Source organism: Lissotriton helveticus, chromosome 3_1, assembly GCF_964261635.1.
Source record: "Lissotriton helveticus chromosome 3_1, aLisHel1.1, whole genome shotgun sequence".
Classification (NCBI taxonomy): Eukaryota; Metazoa; Chordata; class Amphibia; order Caudata; family Salamandridae; genus Lissotriton; species Lissotriton helveticus.
In genome coordinates this window covers 1,930,309,702-1,930,328,535 of record NC_136061.1, presented here as the reverse complement: position 1 = coordinate 1,930,328,535, position 18,834 = coordinate 1,930,309,702, and positions in this window count along the sequence as shown.

Genomic DNA, 18,834 nt, shown 5'->3' with positions numbered 1-18,834 from the left:
CTGGTGATGCCCAGTTAGGCGCCAGTGAGTTTAGGCCTGCTTCTATGTTGTGATGGAAGAGTATGGCAGTACACGCCAGTGCTAAATGACTCCTGCTGGAGTTGGGTCATTCTGACCTGTGGAACCTGACAGATGCAATTCTCTAACAGATGAAACAGTATAAATGGAGGGTCGTACTTCTCCTCACTTCCTATGAATAATTCATTTCTCCATAATGGTACCATGGGATTTTAACAAAGTTGATTTACAGGCTCTGGCGCCCGGCGAAGCTGCATCTTTGAACTTTACCATTATTTGTTCATCACAAAGGGGGTGTAATGTGAGGTGTTGTGTCTGTCGGTCGGTCAGAGACTGGCCAAGTGTCCCACTTTAACAGTGTGACAGATGCTTACGTTTTTAATTCTGATAACGTGAATGTATCGAGGCCACTCAACCAGCTGGTGTGTGCAGAAACAAACGTTGGCGGGATGCAACCCGACAGCAAGAAAGAGGCTTCATTATGTGTGTTTTATATGAACAGTGTAGGCTATCAATGTCACTGATGTTTTACGTAAAATATGGCTCATGTTTTCCTAACTTGAAAGCGGTCCTGCGTTGAGACAAAGCACAGCTCCCGTGTACTTAAAATTAATGTGCTGGCTGCCAGTGAAGCGGTGTGTAAGTGAGTGTACGTATAGAATGAATGCATCTGAATATAGCCCGCAATGGGAAAGTTTTTTTTTATATGTGTTTAACAAACATGCAATGATAAAAGGACTTCAGAGGACTCACCTGACGGCGGCGGCGCTCGCTGTCACCGGGGTCCCGCTGCTGGGGGGCTGCTGTGTGCGGGCCCCGCTGCTCAGCTCCCATCGCAGCTCTGCCCGCAGCTGGAGGTAGCCCCCGAGGGTGAGGAGGTGCAGCGCCAGAGATAGCGCCAGGAAGCCCAGCAGCAGGCGCCCTCTGCCGGCTGGAGGCCCCGGGGGCGGGTCGGGGGCCCTGGGGGTCATGTCACCGGGAAGCAGAGGGGGCTCTCCGGGATCTGCTTCAACCAGCAGCTACTGCCCCATGTCGCAGAGCCGTGGAGACACTGCTGGGGGAGCCTGGGGGTGGGAGAGATAGGGAGAGGGGAGGAGACCGCAGGGAGGAGCTAAGGGAGGGACGTGAAGTTAAGAGGGTGGGGCACTGCTGGAGCCGAGGACGGGGCAGCGGCGACTTCCTGCAGAGGTAGGACGGGAAACAACACCGAAGAAATAGAGGAGCACCGCGGCCCACGAGACAGAGAGCGGAGCATGGAGAGGCAGGTAGGGAAAGGACCTGGATAGAGCCTTAGGCAGAGGGAGGACAGGAAACTACAGAAGGGGAGGCGAGAGACGCCGAGGGAAGGATGCAGGCGAGAGAGACGCTGAGGGAAGGGGACACGAGAGAGGCGGAGGGAAATAAACGTTAAAGACACTAACACGGCATGGATGCGAGGCACTGCAGCCAGTTTCACTTTCATTCATTGAAGAGCGCGCACCAGGCAGGGGATGTGCACGGCGCCGGCTGGGCGTGCGCGTGCAGGCAGTGTAATCCAGAAGAGAAACTCGTGGCAGTTTCTTGTCCTTCATTCCCCCGAGTCAGCTAGCTATAGTTCTCCACCTGGACCCGCATCCTTCGGATGCGTGTATTCCAGGCTCGACCTAAAAAGCATCTGCTGATGCAGCCATCCCTGCCCCAATACACAAAACCCTGTCTGGGGACAGGAAACCTATTGTCCAGGCCTCTCCTGCCGGAGTTTCGTCCAGCAGCAGGAGGTCAGACTCGTGTCTGTGGCAGCAGCATCCATTTTGTGATGCTGAGGCTCTGTTTAACTTTAACCGGGTAAAGCAGTAACTACATGTCTTCTCTCTCTAGAAGGGTGGAATGCTACGCCCGCTGCCAAAATTGGCAGAAGGGTAGTATTCCAAAGTGTTTGACACCTTACACAACATGTTTTGATAAAGCCAAACCAAAGTTAGCATTAACCGCGAGGATTATAATGCACTTAAGAGTATATGGTATGGCTATATCATAGAACAGCTATAAGGAGATGGTTCCGAAAGCTGCAGAGGGGCTCAGCTCATGCTAGGGCACCCTCTCACATAAAACCAAGCACTACCATAGGAGTTGCTTATAGGTGTATATGTGTCCATATATAAAGGTAGATATAGGGATAATATATCTAAGTAAGGGTTGATTACACCACCTTACCCAGGCTGTGTGAACAGACCTGTGGTGTCAGTTTGGAAGGCAAACCAGGGGTGACACAATACATGCTGCAGCCCCAAGTAGGCCTAAGGTGCACCTATTTCCTGGGTACCTATGGTACACTATACAGGGGCTCACAAGGGTGACCCAGTAACCAATCTGGGATGTACCTAAAGTACATGGTATCAATTTAGAGAGAGAACAGCTGAGCTGTGGGTATGATTAACAGGCCCACAGCCACACTAAAGTCGAAAAACCAGAGAATCACAGCAAAAAGTGGGGTGACCATAGGAAACAGACCCTACTCTCCTACACAACTGCCCCCCCCCAACACAGGACCATTAAACTAACCTTGACCAGTTGAGTCTTCATGTTCTAAGTGGAAATATCTGGAGAGTCCATCTGCATTGACATGGTCAGTCCCAGGTCTATGTTCCACTGTAAAGTCCATCCCCTGTAGGGACATGGACCACCTAAGCAGTTTGGGATTTTCACCCTTCATCTGATTTAGCCACAAGAGGGGCGTATGGTCTGTCTGAATCTTGAAATGAGTACCAAACAAGTATGGCCTCAGCTTCTTCAGTGCCCAAATCACAGCAAAGGCCTCCCTCTCAATAGCTGACCAACGTTTCTCTCTAGGGGTCAGCCTTCTGCTAATAAAAGCTACTGGCTGGACCTGACCATCTTTATTCAGTTGTGAAAGCACAGCACCTACCCCCAACTCAGAAGCATCAGTTTGAACAATGAATTATTTGGAGTAGTCTGGACTTTGCAGAATAGGAGCAGTGCACATGTTCTGCTTCAGGTTATCAAATGCCTTTTGACAGCTGACAGTCCACTGAACTTTCTTTGGCATTTTCTTGTAAGTTAAGTCATTAAGGGGTGTCACTATGGAACCATACCCCTTGACAAATTTCCTGTAATACTCAGTCAGGCCCAAGAAAGCTCTGACCTGAGTCTGGGTGGTTGGAGCAGTCCAGTCCATTATGGTCTGGATCTTGCTCTGCAATGGTTGAACCTGGCCTCCACCTACAAGGTGGCCCAGGTATACAACCTGACTCTGCCCTATCTGGCACTTGGTATCATTGATAGTTAGGCTTGTCTTTTGCAGGGCCTCCAAAACTTTCTTCAGGTGGATCAGGTGATCTTCCCAAGTGGAGCTAAAAACAGCAATATCATCTAGCTGCACAGTAGTCATCCAGACCTGAGGGGACTTGGTTCACCAACCTTTGGAATGTGGCAGGTGCATTTTCCAGACAAAAGGGCATTACCACAAATTGATAATGTCTTCCTGGGGTTGAAAATGCTGTCTTTGGCTTTGCATCATCAGCTAGTCTGATCTGCCAGTAGCCAGTTGTCAGGTCAAATGTGCTAAAAAAACTTGGCAGATGCCAATCTGTCAATGAGTTCATCTGCCCTGGGTATTGGATGGGCATCTGTCCTAGTGACAGCATTGAGGCCTCTGTAATCCACGCAAAACCTCATCTCTCTCTTACCTTCTTGGGTGTGAGGTTTAGGCACCAGGACTACTGGACTGGCCCAAGGGCTCTCTGAGGGCTCAATGACTCCTAAATCCAACATATTTTGGACCTCTGTCCTGATACAGTCCCAGACATGATCAGGTTGCCTGTAAATCTTACTTTTAACAGGCAGACTGTCCCCAGTGTCCACTTCATGAGTGCACCAGGTGGTCTGACTTGGAGTCAGTGAAAACACATGTCTGTAGGACTGTAGAACTTGTCTGCAGCCCTGCTGCTGTTGGTCAGTGAGGCTGCTTGCCAAGGATACACCATCAACTGAACCATCATCAAGGTTCTGAGAAAGCAGGTCTGGGAGAGGGTCACTCTGTTCCTCCTGTCCCTCATCTGTAGCCATGTGCAAGCCCATGTCTGCCCTGTCAACATATGGTTTCAATCTGTTGACATGAAGCACCCTGTGGGGGCTCCTGGGAGTTCCAAGGTCAACCAAATAGGTGACCTCCCTTCTGTTCAACAGTAGTGTGGGGTCCACTCCACTTGTCTTGGAGAGCTGCTGGGGCCACAGGCTCCAACACCCACACTTTCTGTCCTGGCTGGTAAACAGTCAGCACAGCCTTTTGGTCATGCCAGGTCTTTTGCAATTCTGGACTAGCCTCAAGGTTTTTGGATGCCTTTTTCATGTACTCTGCCATCCTGGAGCAGGGACCAAGTACATAGTCCACAATGTCTTGTTTGGGAGGTTTAAGAGGTAACTCCCATCCCTCCTTCACCAGACAAAGGGGTCCTCTTACAGGATGCCCAAACAGAAGATCAAAAGGGCTGTAGCTAATCCCCTTCTGTGGGACCTCTCTGTAAGCAAACAAAAGGCACGGAAGCAAGATGTCCCATCTTCGCCTGAGCTTTTCAGGGAGACCCTTAATCATGCCCTTTAAGGCCTTGTTGAATCTCTCAACTAGACCATTACACTGTGGATGATAGGGTGTGGTGAACTTGTAGTTCACTCCACACTCTTTCCACATTGCATTCAGATATCCAGACATAAGGTTTGCACCTCTGTCTGAGACAACCTCCTTCGGAAAACCCACTCTTGAGAAAACTCCCAGGAGGGCTCTTGCCACAACAGGTGCTGTTGTGGTCCTTAGGGGAATAGTTTCTGGGTATCTGGTGGCATGATCCACTACCACCAGAATAAACCTGTGCTCAGAGGCTGTTTGGGGATCCATTGGTCCAACAATGTCAATCCCTACACATTCAATGGGAACCCCCACCACAGGTAGTGGTATTAGGGGGGCCTTTGTGGTGCCACCTGATTTGCCACTGGCTTGGCAGGTGACACAGGAGCGACAAAACTCCTTGGTATCCTCTGACATATGAGGCCAGTGAAAGTGAGGGACACGTCTGTCCCAAGTCTTGTTCTGGCCAAGATGTCCTGCAAGGTGAATATCATGGGCTAGTGTGAGAAGGAAGCCCCTGAATGCTAAAGGTATGACCAACCTCCTGGAAGCTCCAGGCTTGTGGTCTCTAGCCTCTGAATACAGGAGGCCATCATCCCAGTAAACGTTGTGGGCCCCACTAGCATTCCCTGCAGCCTCAGCAGCAGCTTGCTGTCTGAGGGGTTCAAGAGAAGGGCAGTCCAACTGCGCCTGCCTCAGATCTGCCCTGGAGGGTCCCCCCTGTCCCAAGAAACTCAACCTGATCAGGCTCAAGCTCTTCTATGACAGTTTCCTCCTGGGTCTCACAATCAGCTTCCTGAGAAGGCTGATCCTCTTCCTGAGGCAAGGGGGAAGGCACTGCCTTAACCCTAGTGCTTCTCCTCCTGGTAGGCAACTGGTCCATTGTTCCAGAATCCAGTGCCTGTTCAGTATTGCAATTTCTGACCGGTGACCTAGTCACAGCAAGGACATGTGCTGATATCCCTAACATTTCTGCTTGGGTCCTATACTCCACTTCAGCCCAAGCTGTAGTATCCAGGTCATTTCCAAGCAAACATTCTACAGGGAGGTCTGAGCTAACCACAACCTTTTTGAGGCCAGTTACCCCTCCCCAGGAGAAATTAACAATTGCCATACTGTGAGTGGTAGGGACATTGCTAGCATTGGCACTAGGTAATTTTCACCTAGTATGATCTGTCCAGGATCCACAAAGCCAGGCGTCACCATTGTGACACTAGCACATGTGTCCCTGTAGGCCTGAGCCACTTTGTCATTAATTAAACGAGTTTGTCTGTACTTGCCCAAGTTATTGGGACTCACAGTAGAGGACAGAATGGTGTCCCCATCACAGATCAAAACAGCTCGAGTTGGTATTCTGACCAGAATCCATCTCAGTTCCCAGGGTTAACCCTATTACACCCTTCTGTTGAGAACCACCACTTGGAGCTGAACTAGGGGGAACAGTTGCCTTAGGGGCAATGGTGGCTGGAGCTGCCTCCTTCTTGGTGCAATCAACTGGTCTAGTGAGTATTTACCTTACAAAACTTGCACCATGGTTTCTTTGGGCCTTCTTTCTTCTTAGATTGTTGGGAACCCACACCATTAGAAGCTTTTTGGGGACCTTGAGAAGACTTCTGGTCTTTTGCTTTCTCCCCACCCATTTGCTTTTGCTTCTTCTGATCACCACCTTGGTTATGTACCTTCTGCTTCACCCTGGTTATGTCCCATTTGTCTGCCTTCTTTCCCAATTCTTGGGGAGAGGTCAGATCAGAGTCAACCAAGTGCTGATGCAATAACTGGTTTTGACAGTTGTTAAGAATTTGTTCTCTCTTAATAAGGTTATAAAATCCTGTATAGTCACTTACTTTACTGCCCAGCAACCAGCCTTCCAGAGCCTTAGTAGCACAATCTACAAAATCAGTCCAGTCCTGAGTCTGTGTCTTTTGGGTATCCCTGAACAGCAACCTGTACTGCTCAGTGGTTAGGCCAAACCCATCTATCAGAGCACTCTTCAGGACATATTAGTTGTTAGCATCCTGTTCATTAACTGTTAGGAGCTTATCTCTGCCTTTATCTGAAAAGGAGAGCCACAAGATTGCTGCCCACTGAATTGGGGTGCCTGCTGTACTTTGCAAGCCCTCTCCAAAGCAGTTATCCATTTTTGGATGTCATCCCCAATCTGATAGGGAGGGACAATCTTGTTCAGGTTTCTATGGTCATGAGACCTTTCCCTATCTCTAGGAATTATGCTGCCACCAGTGCGCTCTAGCCCACACAATTTCTTCTCTCTTTCAAGAGCTAGGGTCTCTTTTGCAAGGGCAACTTCTTGCCTCTTGATCCTAAGCTTGGCCTCTCTCATCCTAGCTTTATGCTCTCTTCTTTGAGGGGAAGACATCCTCCTTAGAGCAGAGGCATTGGACCCTACTGAGGAATCAGAATGATCAGAACCACTGGACTGTGATCTGCGCCTTCTGTTTCCACTGTTAGGCCTATTTGGAAGGTTAGAGGGGGGCTACCATGGCCCTCTCCACCTCCAGATAGTCCTGTGTTGCCCAGGTCAGGTTCATCAACCTCATCCTGGTCAGCATCCACTTCATCATCAGAGACCACTGGATCCTCCCCAGTATTCTCTTCTGTTGAGGGATGCCCCCCCTCTCTACTACCTTGGTTACCTGGGTCTGATGCATTCTCTACATCATGAGCCACTAAGATATCTACCAGGTGGTTAAAGGTTTGACTCTGTCCTTGTCTCAGTCTTCTGACCACACACAAGCTTCTCAGCTCCTGAAAAGAGAATGTGCCATACTTAGAAGGCAACCTTTGGCTGTCTTCTGGTAGAGGCCCACTGGGCCCTACTTCCAAGGACATTTCTAGTGAGGTGTGGTGTGCACCTACCTACACTACTTGTTTTCCTATTAGAACCTCTCTAGGAGTTGTAGTCAGGGTGTGCTAAGCCCTTACCACCTACAACTACTAAGTTCAGTAGAACTTATGTATATAAGACTTGATTTATATGTACCTACAGGTACCTTGATGTGATCTTTCAGATGATATCTCGAGATTACTTGGTAAAACAATTGCAAGCTCTTATCCCAACCGCTGCACACCAATGTGAGAAGTTAGCCTGGCATATGATGTCCAGTAGTTCTAGTGGGCACCTTGCACCAGTCTAATCGACCCTTATTGAAGGTGGTTGTAAAGTCAACCTTATAGAAAGATATCCTAGTGGTAGCATGAACCAGCAGTCTCCAGGCTAAGACTGCAGTAGGCGAGTTAAGCAAGTTGTTTTACCATATATAATCCCTTGAGTACCAAATGAAAGGACACCACATAAGCTATATATCAAATATATATGTATTTAATCTAAACACAACCCCTCTGCACTCTTTATGAGGTCAGAGGTCAAAATACAATACAAGTCACACAGTTAATATACGATAAGTTGCACAGTACATGTTATGCCCTAGGGGCCTCACAAACCATATACTAAGAAAGTGGTATAAGCATCACAAGAGAATTAGAAAGCAGGCAGGTGGTTCCAAGGGTGGATCGGAGATGTGAAGAACCTGAAAGCAGAGGGGACAGAGTCTGGGTCACTAGCCAGTGACCAGGAAGGTACCAGGAAGGAACCAGGCGATGTTGGGTGCTTGAAGGTGAGTTTGTCTCTTCAGCCACGAGGTCCAGTAGGCATCGACGATGACCAGGCGCAGGATTCGAGCTGTCCCATGATGGATCTAGATGACTGCGGTGTCGGTATCAGATTGGACCCAACAAGCCTTGGCAACCGCAACCCACACAGGATGTTGAGATAGGCTCTGTTGCAGACCAGCAAGGTCAGTGGCGCTTCTCCTTTTCAGGGAAGCTGGACCAAGCCTGGAGCAACCAGGAGAGCAAATTAGGTTCAAGATAGCGTCTTCAGGGGGCTCACTAGCCAACGGGCAAGGAACCGGGAAGACGCGCCAAGCTCAAATGCAAAGGCGGGGCCCACGGGACACTCGCGTAGTGTGGGGGCCTGGGCTTCGGTGCAAATGGTGCTCGGGGCTGGGGCTTCTCGTACCCCAATGCACAACTTACTGAGGCTTCAGGAAAGGAGTGCAGATAGCAAAATGCAGGATATCCAAGATGTCCGATCCCACGTCTCTCGTGTCCGCCATTGGTCTCAGCTTTGCTGTGGATTTGGGGTGGGGTCAGAGAAGTCTGGAAGTCCAGTTCTTGAGTCACAGAGTCTTCGGGTTCCGAAGGGAGCCTTGAAACTGCAGACCGGCGAAGTTTGCACAGGGTGGTCACTCCTTGACCACAAGGGAGATGTCTTCCGTCTTCCAGTCAGAATGGAATGTTGAAGATCCAAGATATGTCTTTCAAAGATTCGTCCAGGATAATCTAAAGTCCCAGGGACACAGCTCCTCTAGTTAGACTAGGGATTGGGGCTGGATTACTTGACTAGGTCCCTCCTATGGGTGGACCTGAGAAGGGGGTGGTTACACCCCTTTCCCTTTGTTTTGCGCCAGAGCAGGGCTGGAGTGCCTCAGCAACTGGCTTGAACCGGGCTATGCATGGAGCACCTTGTGTGCCCCAGGCAGTGTCTGAAAAAGCATCTGCTGATGCAGCCCTCCCAGCCCCAATACAGGAAACCCTGTCTGGGGAGGTGCTGGCACCTCCCTGGACAGGAGTTTCGTCCAGCAGCAGTAGGTCAGACTCATGTCTTTGGCAGCAGCATCTATTTTGTGATGCTGAGGCCCTGTTTAACTTTATCCGGGTAAAGCAGTAACTACATGTCTTCACCCTCTAGAAGGGTGGAATGCTACCCGCGCCGCCAGAATTGGCGGGGGGGTAGTATTCCAAAGTGTTTGACACCTTACACAACATGTTTTGATAAAGCCAAACCAAAGTTAGCATTAACCGCGAGGATTATAATGCACTTAAGAGTATATGGTATGTCTATATCATAGAACAGCTATAAGGAGATGGTTCCGATGGCTGCAGAGGGGCTCAGCTCATGCTAGGGCACCCTCTCACATAAAACCAAGCACTCTGCCTCCAGGATTGTCGAGGCCTACCATAGGAGCGGCTTATAGGTGTATATGTGTCTGTATATAAAGGTATATATAGGGATACTGTATCTAAGTAAGGGGTGATTACACAACCTTACCCAGGTTGTGTGAACAGACCTGTGGTGTCAGTTTGGAAGGCAAACCAGGGGTGGCACAATACATGCTGCAGCCCCTGGTAGGCCTAAGGTGCACCTTTGTCCTGGGTACCTATGGTACACTATACAGGGGCTCACAAGGGTGACCCAGTAACCAATCTGGTATGTACCTAAAGTACATGGTATACATTTACAGAGAGAACAGCTGGGCTGTGGGTCTGATTAGCAGGCCCATAGCCATACTAAAGTAAACAAAAACAGAGAATCACAGCAAAAAATGGGGGTGAACATAGGAAGCAGACCCTGCTCGCCTACATTTACTATTTTCAACTCCACATTTATGCACCTTGAATATATTATATATTGACCTAGCAGAGATGGAAGACGATCAAAATCTGCTTCTCAACTTCACCACCCCCTCACAGGCAGAGCTAGTCAAAATCTGCAGATCTGTTAAATCCGGTTCCCCCCGTGACCCTGCATCCCCAAAAAGGTTGAGTGACAGTCTGGAGACCCTTGAACCCTATATCAGGCACGTGCTGGATGTCTCTTTCCAATCCAGTTCTATACCTGAGGACTGGAAACAGGCTGTGGTGCTTCCCCTCCGCAAGAAGCCTAATATTAGCTTTGAGAAGCTGGACAACCTACGCCCCATCTCTCTGCTGCCTTATTTTTCTAAGGTAGCGGAGAAGGTGGTAAACAAACAGCTTATGAAGTATGTGGAGGAAGGCAACATTCTTCACCCTACCCAATTCGGGTTTCGGCCCCGTCATTCTACGGAATCTGCCCTTCTTAGGGCCACCGAATCCCTCAGACAGGGTGCAGACGAGGGACAAACCATGGCTCTAATTCTATTAGATCTCAGTGCTGCATTCGACACTGTAGCACATTCCATCTTGCTACAGTGTCTGAACAAAGGAGGGGTGAGAGGAGCAGCATTGAAATGGATTTATTCATTTCTCACTGGCCGAGGCTTCCAAGTGAGGCAGGGCGACCACTACTCTGAGCGAATTTCTTTGGACCAGGGGGTGCCGCAGGGCTCGTCCCTGAGTCCAACACTTTTCAATCTTTATGTCGCTCCTATCGCCACCTTAGTAGAGAGTCACGGCCTCCGCTTGGTGTCTTATGCCGACGACACGCAGTTGGTGATCTCCCTGTCGCGTGCACCCAGTCTCTCGGCGGACATCTTCAGAGCTTGCATGCAAGATCTAGCTGCCTGGATGTCCGCCAACTGCCTCAAGCTCAACGGAGGCAAGACTGAGGTGCTGGTCGTGGGGGGCTGCCAATCAGCGTGGACGTCGGCATGGTGGCCATCCTGCCTAGGTCCAACACCCTCTCCGTGCCAGAAAGCAAAGAATCTGGGCATCTGGTTTGACACTGACCTCTCCTTTGGCCCCCAGATTAATCAGGTGGTTGGATCATGTTTTGGGACCCTTAAAAGTCTCAGGAAGACTTTGAAGTTTTTACCTGTGAGAGCCCGACAAACCCTGGTGCATGCACTAGTCACATCAAAGATGGACTATGGCAATCTTCTCTATTTAGGGACTTTGGAGAAGAACCTCAACCGCCTACAGGTCCTACAGAATGCCGCTGCCCGCTTAGTGCTTAAACTACCCAGACGAGCTGCATCGGCCGCGGCCCTCCGATCTCTGCATTGGCTTCCGGTCAGAAGCAGGGTAGAATTTAAAGCTCTATGTACGTGCCATCGGATCATCAACGGGAGATCCCCTCTTCCTCTGCAGGGACTTCTGACTACTTATGAGCCGTCCCGCTCGTTGAGATCCTCTGGCTCTGGACTCCTGGTCGTTCCCAAGGTGTCTAGAGCTCGAATGGGCGGAAGATCTTTCAGGTACCTTGCAGCCTCAAGATGGAACAAACTACCCATGGCACTGAGATTAGAGCCATCAGAATCAATTTTCAGAGTCAAACTTAAAACTGCACTATTTGCCCAGTAAGGTACGCCGCTTCTATAGGTTCCAGTAAGAGTTGCTCCTCAGCGCGGGGACACGCCGTTGTGCGTCACCAAGCGCTTTACAAAAACCCCTAAATAGAAATAGAAAATACCAGCAGTTAGATGTACGTGTGAGCTTGCTTCCTTCTAGAAAGCCCATTATTTAGGATTTCTAAATGTTGTGGCTTTACACTAGGTTTACACTCAGCTGCTGATGGTGATAATCAGTGACTCAATATGCGTGATGTTTTCTGAAATGTATGTGATGTTTACCTTTGCTTTTTTTGCTTTTCTGGACATGCCCGTTTCTGCTTCCCACTGTAATCCAGTGGGTGAGCCCATGTTTAATTGCACCTGGGGCATGCTCTGAGTACCTCTGGTGTCAAACCATGAGTGCTTCAATGAAAGTCTCATCCTACCTGCGGGTCTCCTTGGGCGGTCTTCAATATGGCGAGCAGGTTCCTTGCAGCCTCTGGGCTGAGCCCCGTCACGCTGGCTTGAAACTCACTGACCGGCAAACTGAAGTATTCCTGAGGGTCAAGAGGTATGCAGTTAGAGGCATCAAAGTTTTCATGAGTCATCACTTGGCACACATCTAGTTACTTTATTCATATAAGCAGGGCACAAGTCGTTAAAAAAGATGTGGGGGGACACTGTCACCGGAAGTGACGTCACAACAGGAAGTGATGTCACGAAAGGTGCCGAGCTCCTCGTCCCAGAGAGACCAAAGAGTGAAGTCCAGCTGTTTGGCAGGGGGGATGGCGTCCACCCCCCCGGTAAAATAAGTGGGGGGACACCGTCCACCCGCGTGGTACCCCGACTCGAGCCCTGCATTTACGTATAACATTTATATCATGCATACCGCATAACTGAAGTGCTTCTAGACGCTTGCACGAGAGTGCACAAGAACAGAAGCGTCATGAGAAAGAGGTAGAATGGGTGGGGTTTCAGCTTTTTGCTGGATGCATGCAGGTGGTGCGAGTTGCGCATGTGCTGCAGGAAGTTGTTCCAGCGGTGAAGATTGGTTTCAGAAAAAAAACACTCTCCACACTAGAATGTGTGCAGGTTGTGAGAGGTGCCCATGTGCTCTGCCAAGAAAAGCTAAAGGGAAACACTTTTCGCTTTTCCAGATCCTGCTGCCTGTACTTTTGTCTCTCAATTGCTCCGTTCGCACAGTTCCAAGGAACAAACATTTAATGTGTCCTGCAGGCCGAGGAATAGTCTTTGGCAAAATTAGGTGGTTTCACTGTTTAATTTGAGCCAGAGGTCCGGCACTTACTTGTCAACGCCGGCACTTTTAACAGTCCAACACATGGTGGCATTGTTTTTCTAATTTTGAAATGTGCTCTACAACAGTTGTGTAATAACTTAATATACATTACAAATGACTGATAATCTGAAATACTAAGGTGAAACACATCCACATGTTAAAGAAAAACACTTCTTTTAAAGTGACTTTATCATATTTTTACATGATGTTTGCGGCTTGATTTGCATCCCAACTATTTTCTTTTCTTGACTGTTGCACATGTTTTTTAAAGCCAAACACAACCTTTGCCTTGATTCTGGGGCAAGTTTCTCTGTAACTATGTCGACTTATTAACCTCTACCCAGTCTGCAGCAACAGTAACTTAATATCAATGTCGCTGAAGACAGCCGATCCGCCTGGCACTGCAGGCCCAGCCCGACCTAATAAATATTAGTGGGGAGTCCCACTCCATACACCCCCCTCACCTCCCTTCAATCTACATCCCTGCTTGGAACCTGGAAGATGCAGTAAATGAGATGACAATGAAAAACAACTGGATCCAATGTCCTGCTGGAAGACAACAAATATAAACTGGAAATGTTCCGGGAGGCAGCATGAATAGAGTACCTGGCGCCTTAGCTTTGTTACATTATAAAAGAAAGCAGATTTAATTATTAGTGGGGAGTCCTTTCAAGCCATTCTTATTATAGTTTAGGGTGGCCCTTGTATGAGTGTGATGTTAGTAGTTGTGCTGGTACTGTCACTAGCAGCGCTGGCAGGGGCAATGGGTGTTGCGAGCTGCAGTGGGCTCCAGACAGGGGCCTTGGCACTTCTTATTTTCACAAATTAAGCACTGTCATGTTTCGCTTAGGTCAGCACACATGAAACAAGCATTTGCAATGCAATAGGTCTCGCATTAGGAAAGTTAGAGCTATTGGTCTTGTAAATGACACATTTTTTATTTATGTGTTGGTTTTGAAAATAGCGAAATTAATAGCTTTGTCATTTACAATGCCAATACTTTTATCTTTTGCAAATGTGACACCTATAGCATTTGTAATGCAACATGTTTTGTATTTACGTGACTTAGATGTATTGATATTACAAATAACAATGGCTAAATTTTTTTAAATAATTAATACTTAAATAAAAGTTATTGTAATTTATAATGGCAATAGCTTAAACTTTTGTAAATAACTTTTGTGAAGATTATGTTCAGTGTATTTTATTGCGATGAAAATCCAAGAACAGAAGTGAAATATTAACATCTTTTTGTGACATTTGTAATAAAGCTTGAAACATTGAGAGAACATATTTGAACCAGTTGTTGTTGAATGGTTGCAGATTGATACTTTGGTGGCGCTGAGTGATGTTGTGGCGACGAGTGATGCTGTGGCAATCAGTGATGCTGTGGTAGCGCATAGTGATGTTGTGGTGCCCCTGAGTGATGCTGTTGTGCCCCTGAGTGATGCTGTGGTGCCCCTGAGTGATGCTGTGGTGGTGCCATAGATAGAGTGAGGGCGATAGATAGCTAGAGGGAGGGCGATAGATAGCTAGAGTGAGGGCGATAGACAGATAGAGAGGGCGATAGATAAATAGAATGAGGGCGATAGATAAATAGAATGAGGGCGATAGATAGAGTGAGGGCGAGAGATAGAGTGAGGGCGAGAGATAGAGTGAGGGCGAGAGATAGAGTGAGGGCGAGAGATAGAGTGAGGGCGACAGATAGAGTGAGGGAGATAGATAGATGTGTGTGGTTGTGTGTGTGTGGCTGTGTGTGTGGTTGGGTGTGGTTGTGTGTGTGGTTGTGTGTGTGGTTATGTGTGTGGTTGTGTGTGTGGTTGGGTGTGGTTGTGTGTGTGGTTGGGTGTGGTTGTGTGAGGTTGTATGTGTGGCTGTCTGTGTGTGGTTGTGGTTGTGTGTGTTGTTGGGTGTAGTTGTGGGTATGTGTGGGTAGGTGTATTGTTGTGGTTGTGTTCGTGGTTGTGTGTGTGGTTGTGTGTGTGTGGTTCTGTGTGTTTGTGGGGTTGTGTGTGTGGGGTTGTGTGTGTGTGGTTGTATGTGTGTGTGCGTAGTTGTGTGTTGTATGTGTGTGGATGAGTGTGTGTGCGTGGTTGTATGTATGTGTGTGTGCGGTTACAGAAGGATGTACGTGGAAGAGAGCAGCAGATCAGCACAGCAGAAGAGAACAGGGAGTTAAAGAAGGAGGCGGTGGAAGAGAGCAGCAGATCAGCCCAGGAGAAGAGAACAGGGAGTTGGAGGAGGAGGCGGTGGAAGGGAACAGCAGATCAGCACGGGAGAAGAGAACAGGGAGTTGGAGAAGGGGGCGGGTGGAAGAGAGCAGCAGATCAGCATAGGAGAACAGAACAGGGAGTTAAAGAAGGAGGCGGGTGGAAGAGAGCAGCAGATCAGCACAGGAGAAGAGCAGAGAACAGGGAGTTAAGGAAGGTGGTGGGGTGGAAGAGAGCAGCAGATCAGCACAGGAGAAGAGAACAGGGAGTTAAAGAAGGAAGCGGGTGAAAGAGAGCAGCAGATCAGCACGGGAGAAAAGAACAGGGAGTTAAAGAAGGAGGCGGGTGGAAGAGAGCAGCAGATCAGCACAGGAGAAGAGAATAGAACAGGGAGTTAGAGAAGGATACTCTGTGCACTGGCTGAGCTGCAATGACTGAAATGGTCTGAGCCATGATCAGGAGGCGCTGTACACTGGTTGAGATCCTCAGTGCAACGGTTGAGAAGTCTTATGCAAATGTGAGATTTGTGCAGTTGTGAAGATGCTCTGTGCACTGGCTGAGAAACTAAGCGCAGTGATTTAAATATGATATATGATGATCAGGAAGATCTGTGCAATGGTTGAACCCCTCTGTGCAATGATTAAGAAGCTCTGTGCACATGTTGAGGTGATCAGTACAACGTGCAACTGCATATGTGCAGTGTTCAAATGTCCTGTGTAATAGTTCAGATGCTACGTAAAGTTTGGAGTGCTCCATGAATGGTGGTTATGCTATGTGTACTGCTTGTAATGTTACGTGCAACGGCTGACGCGCTATGTGCAATGATTTAAATACTATGGGCCATTATCAGAAGACACTGTACAAGGGTTAAGATTCTCAGTGCAATGGTTGAGAAGTCTTGTGCAAATAAATGTCAGATCTGTGCAGTTGGACCAGGAGACCAGACGACCGCACACGCACGCGACGACGATGCCGAACTGATGGCATATACTTTAATCTTCCCTTAACTTTACTGGATTCTTAAACGAATGGATGATTATTAGATCTGCCAACTATATAATTATAAAACCGATTGCATATACACCTGCCATGGCGGATGGGACGTTTAACATAAGAACACACTGCGCAAAGCCCTGAAGAAGTCCGGTTTCGGACGAAACGCGTTGGCTATTTTTATCTGCGAGTTTTTTTGAACAAATAAAGAAAGAATAAAATGAAGAAAACTGACTTGAAAAATTTCTTGGGAGGACAGTTGGATTTTATCTTTGTTACAATACGAATGCTTATTGAGCACTAACATTGTGTTTATCATATAGTTTTTTGGTGTGCGAGGTCAATTTGTGAAATTAGATCTGTGCAGTTGTCAAGATGTTCTGTGCACTGGCTGAGAAACTATGCACTGTGCTTTAACTACTCTGTGTGATGATCAGGAAGATCCATGCAACGGTGAGAAGCCTTGTGCACATGTGATCAGTGCAACGTGCATTTACAATTGTGCAATGGTGAAATGTCCTGTGTAATAGTTCAGATGCTATTTTTAAAGGTTAGAGTACTCAATGGAATTGTGGTGATACCATGTGCACTGCTTGAGGTTCTATGTGCACTGCTTGTGGTGCTATGTGCACTGCTTGAGGTTCTATGTGCACTGCTTGAGGTTCTATGTGCACTGCTTGTGGTGCTATGTGCACTGCGTGTGGTTCTATGAGCACTGTTTGTGGTTCCTTGTGCACTGCTTGTGATGCCATGTGCACTGCTTGTGGTTCTATGAGCACTGTTTGTGATTCCTTGTGCACTGCTTGAGGTTCTATGTGCACTGCTTGTGGTGCTATGTGCACTGCTTGTGGTTCTATGAGCACTGTGTGTGGTTCCTTGTGCACTGCTTGTGATGCCATGTGCACTGCTTGAGGTTCTATGTGCACTGCTTGTGGTGGTATGTGCACTGCTTGTGGTTCTATGAGCACTGTTTGTCGTTCCTTGTGCACTCCTTGTGATGCCATGTGCACTGCAATGTGCGGTGGTTGAGTTGCTGTATTGAATGCGAGGCCCCTTGTGCTGGCTCAGATGCTTTATGCACTGCTTGAGATGTGAGCGCTAATTAAGAGGTCAAGTGCTTGGTTTAGAGGCTCTTGCAATGGCAGCGACGCTATGTTCAGTGTTTGAAATATGTGGTGCAATATTTGAGACCCTCTCTGCTCTGACTGCGCTCATTAGTGCTCCACTCGGATGTTCTTCGCACTAATTGAGGTGTTGCAGACATTGCAGAGATTAACTGTTCAGTGGCTTTTGCGTCGGTTGAGGAGCCCTGAACAACAGTCGTGATATGGCTCGCACAGGCTATAAAGCCACCTAAAATGACTGAGATGTTCTGTGCAGTAGCAGAGAGGTCACGTGCACTGAGGTTGTGATTCCGTAGCTTGGTATGCTCTGTGCTCTCGCCGAGATGATGCTCTGTGATCCGGATTTTATGTGGTGTTTTTGAGGCTCAATGTGAATGAGCAACACAAGATGGTTTGTTGACGACTCTTGAGTCCAGACTAGCCGTTGTTTCTTTCAGTACGTTTGCTGTGTGATATGGATCAAGTGATGGATTATTCTGAAAGCATACAGGCGGCTCTCCCCTCTTTCACGAAGCGCGCGCAGCAGGAAGACGCACGAGCCTGAAACGGCGCTGACGCGCACCAGCCTCAAGCTTCGATCCACTCCATCATCCCTGCTGACGTTCCTTATATAGAATCACTGCACACCAGGGGGTGGAAGAGGCCTCAAGCTCAGAGGCACGTCGGGATTCCCGAAGCGCGTCACAAGGCCGTGTCTGCAGCCCGTGCACCTGTGTGTCAAGAATGTGTGTCAGGAACACTAGTCTAAGGCACTGTAATTCAGACGCGTGTGGGAGGAAAGGGACGGGTAACAGTAACACCAAGTAACTTAAACACCAACGGGCTAATGGAAGCTTTTCACAAGCGATCCATGCATCCACTTATCAACAAGAGCGCCTACTGTATGCCCCACAGTAAGATTACTCTGACACCGTGGAACATCGCAGGAGCAGGCAAGATTGCATTAGAGCCTGAATCAGAAACCCACTTAAGAACATTTGATATAAGACGTCTCCAGGAGGCCTGGAGCTGTGGAGAAACACCACTCATGGGTTACTCAAAATTCTATAACCCAATTGTAACCAGATAAACATAAGTAAAAAATAAATACCGCCTTCGGGTGAAGTCCGCACTATATAAAAATGCATAAATACATAAAGAAATAAATCCCGCCTTCGGGTAAAGTCCGCGCTATATAAAAATGCATAAATAACTAAATTAATTAGTACCGCAAATCACCGCCGTCACTGTGCCGGCCTGCGACCAGGAAGTCAGGCAGGCCGGCGCGACAACAGGAAACAGGAAGTAGGAGGGCGGGAGCCTACCCCGCCTCCAACGGAAGAGCCGCGATGGGAGCCGCGTTTGAAGCACCGGAGCTGGCAGGAGCCGGAGCCGCGTTTGAAGCACCGGAGCTGGCAGGAGCCTACCCTGCGGGTGCCGAAGGAGGGAAGAAGAGTCCTGCTGCCGGGCCCTGCAGCTGAGGAGAGCCGCCGCACGAATGAGTGGGTTGCTGAGCGGGGGGGGGGGAGCATGTGTGCGCGCG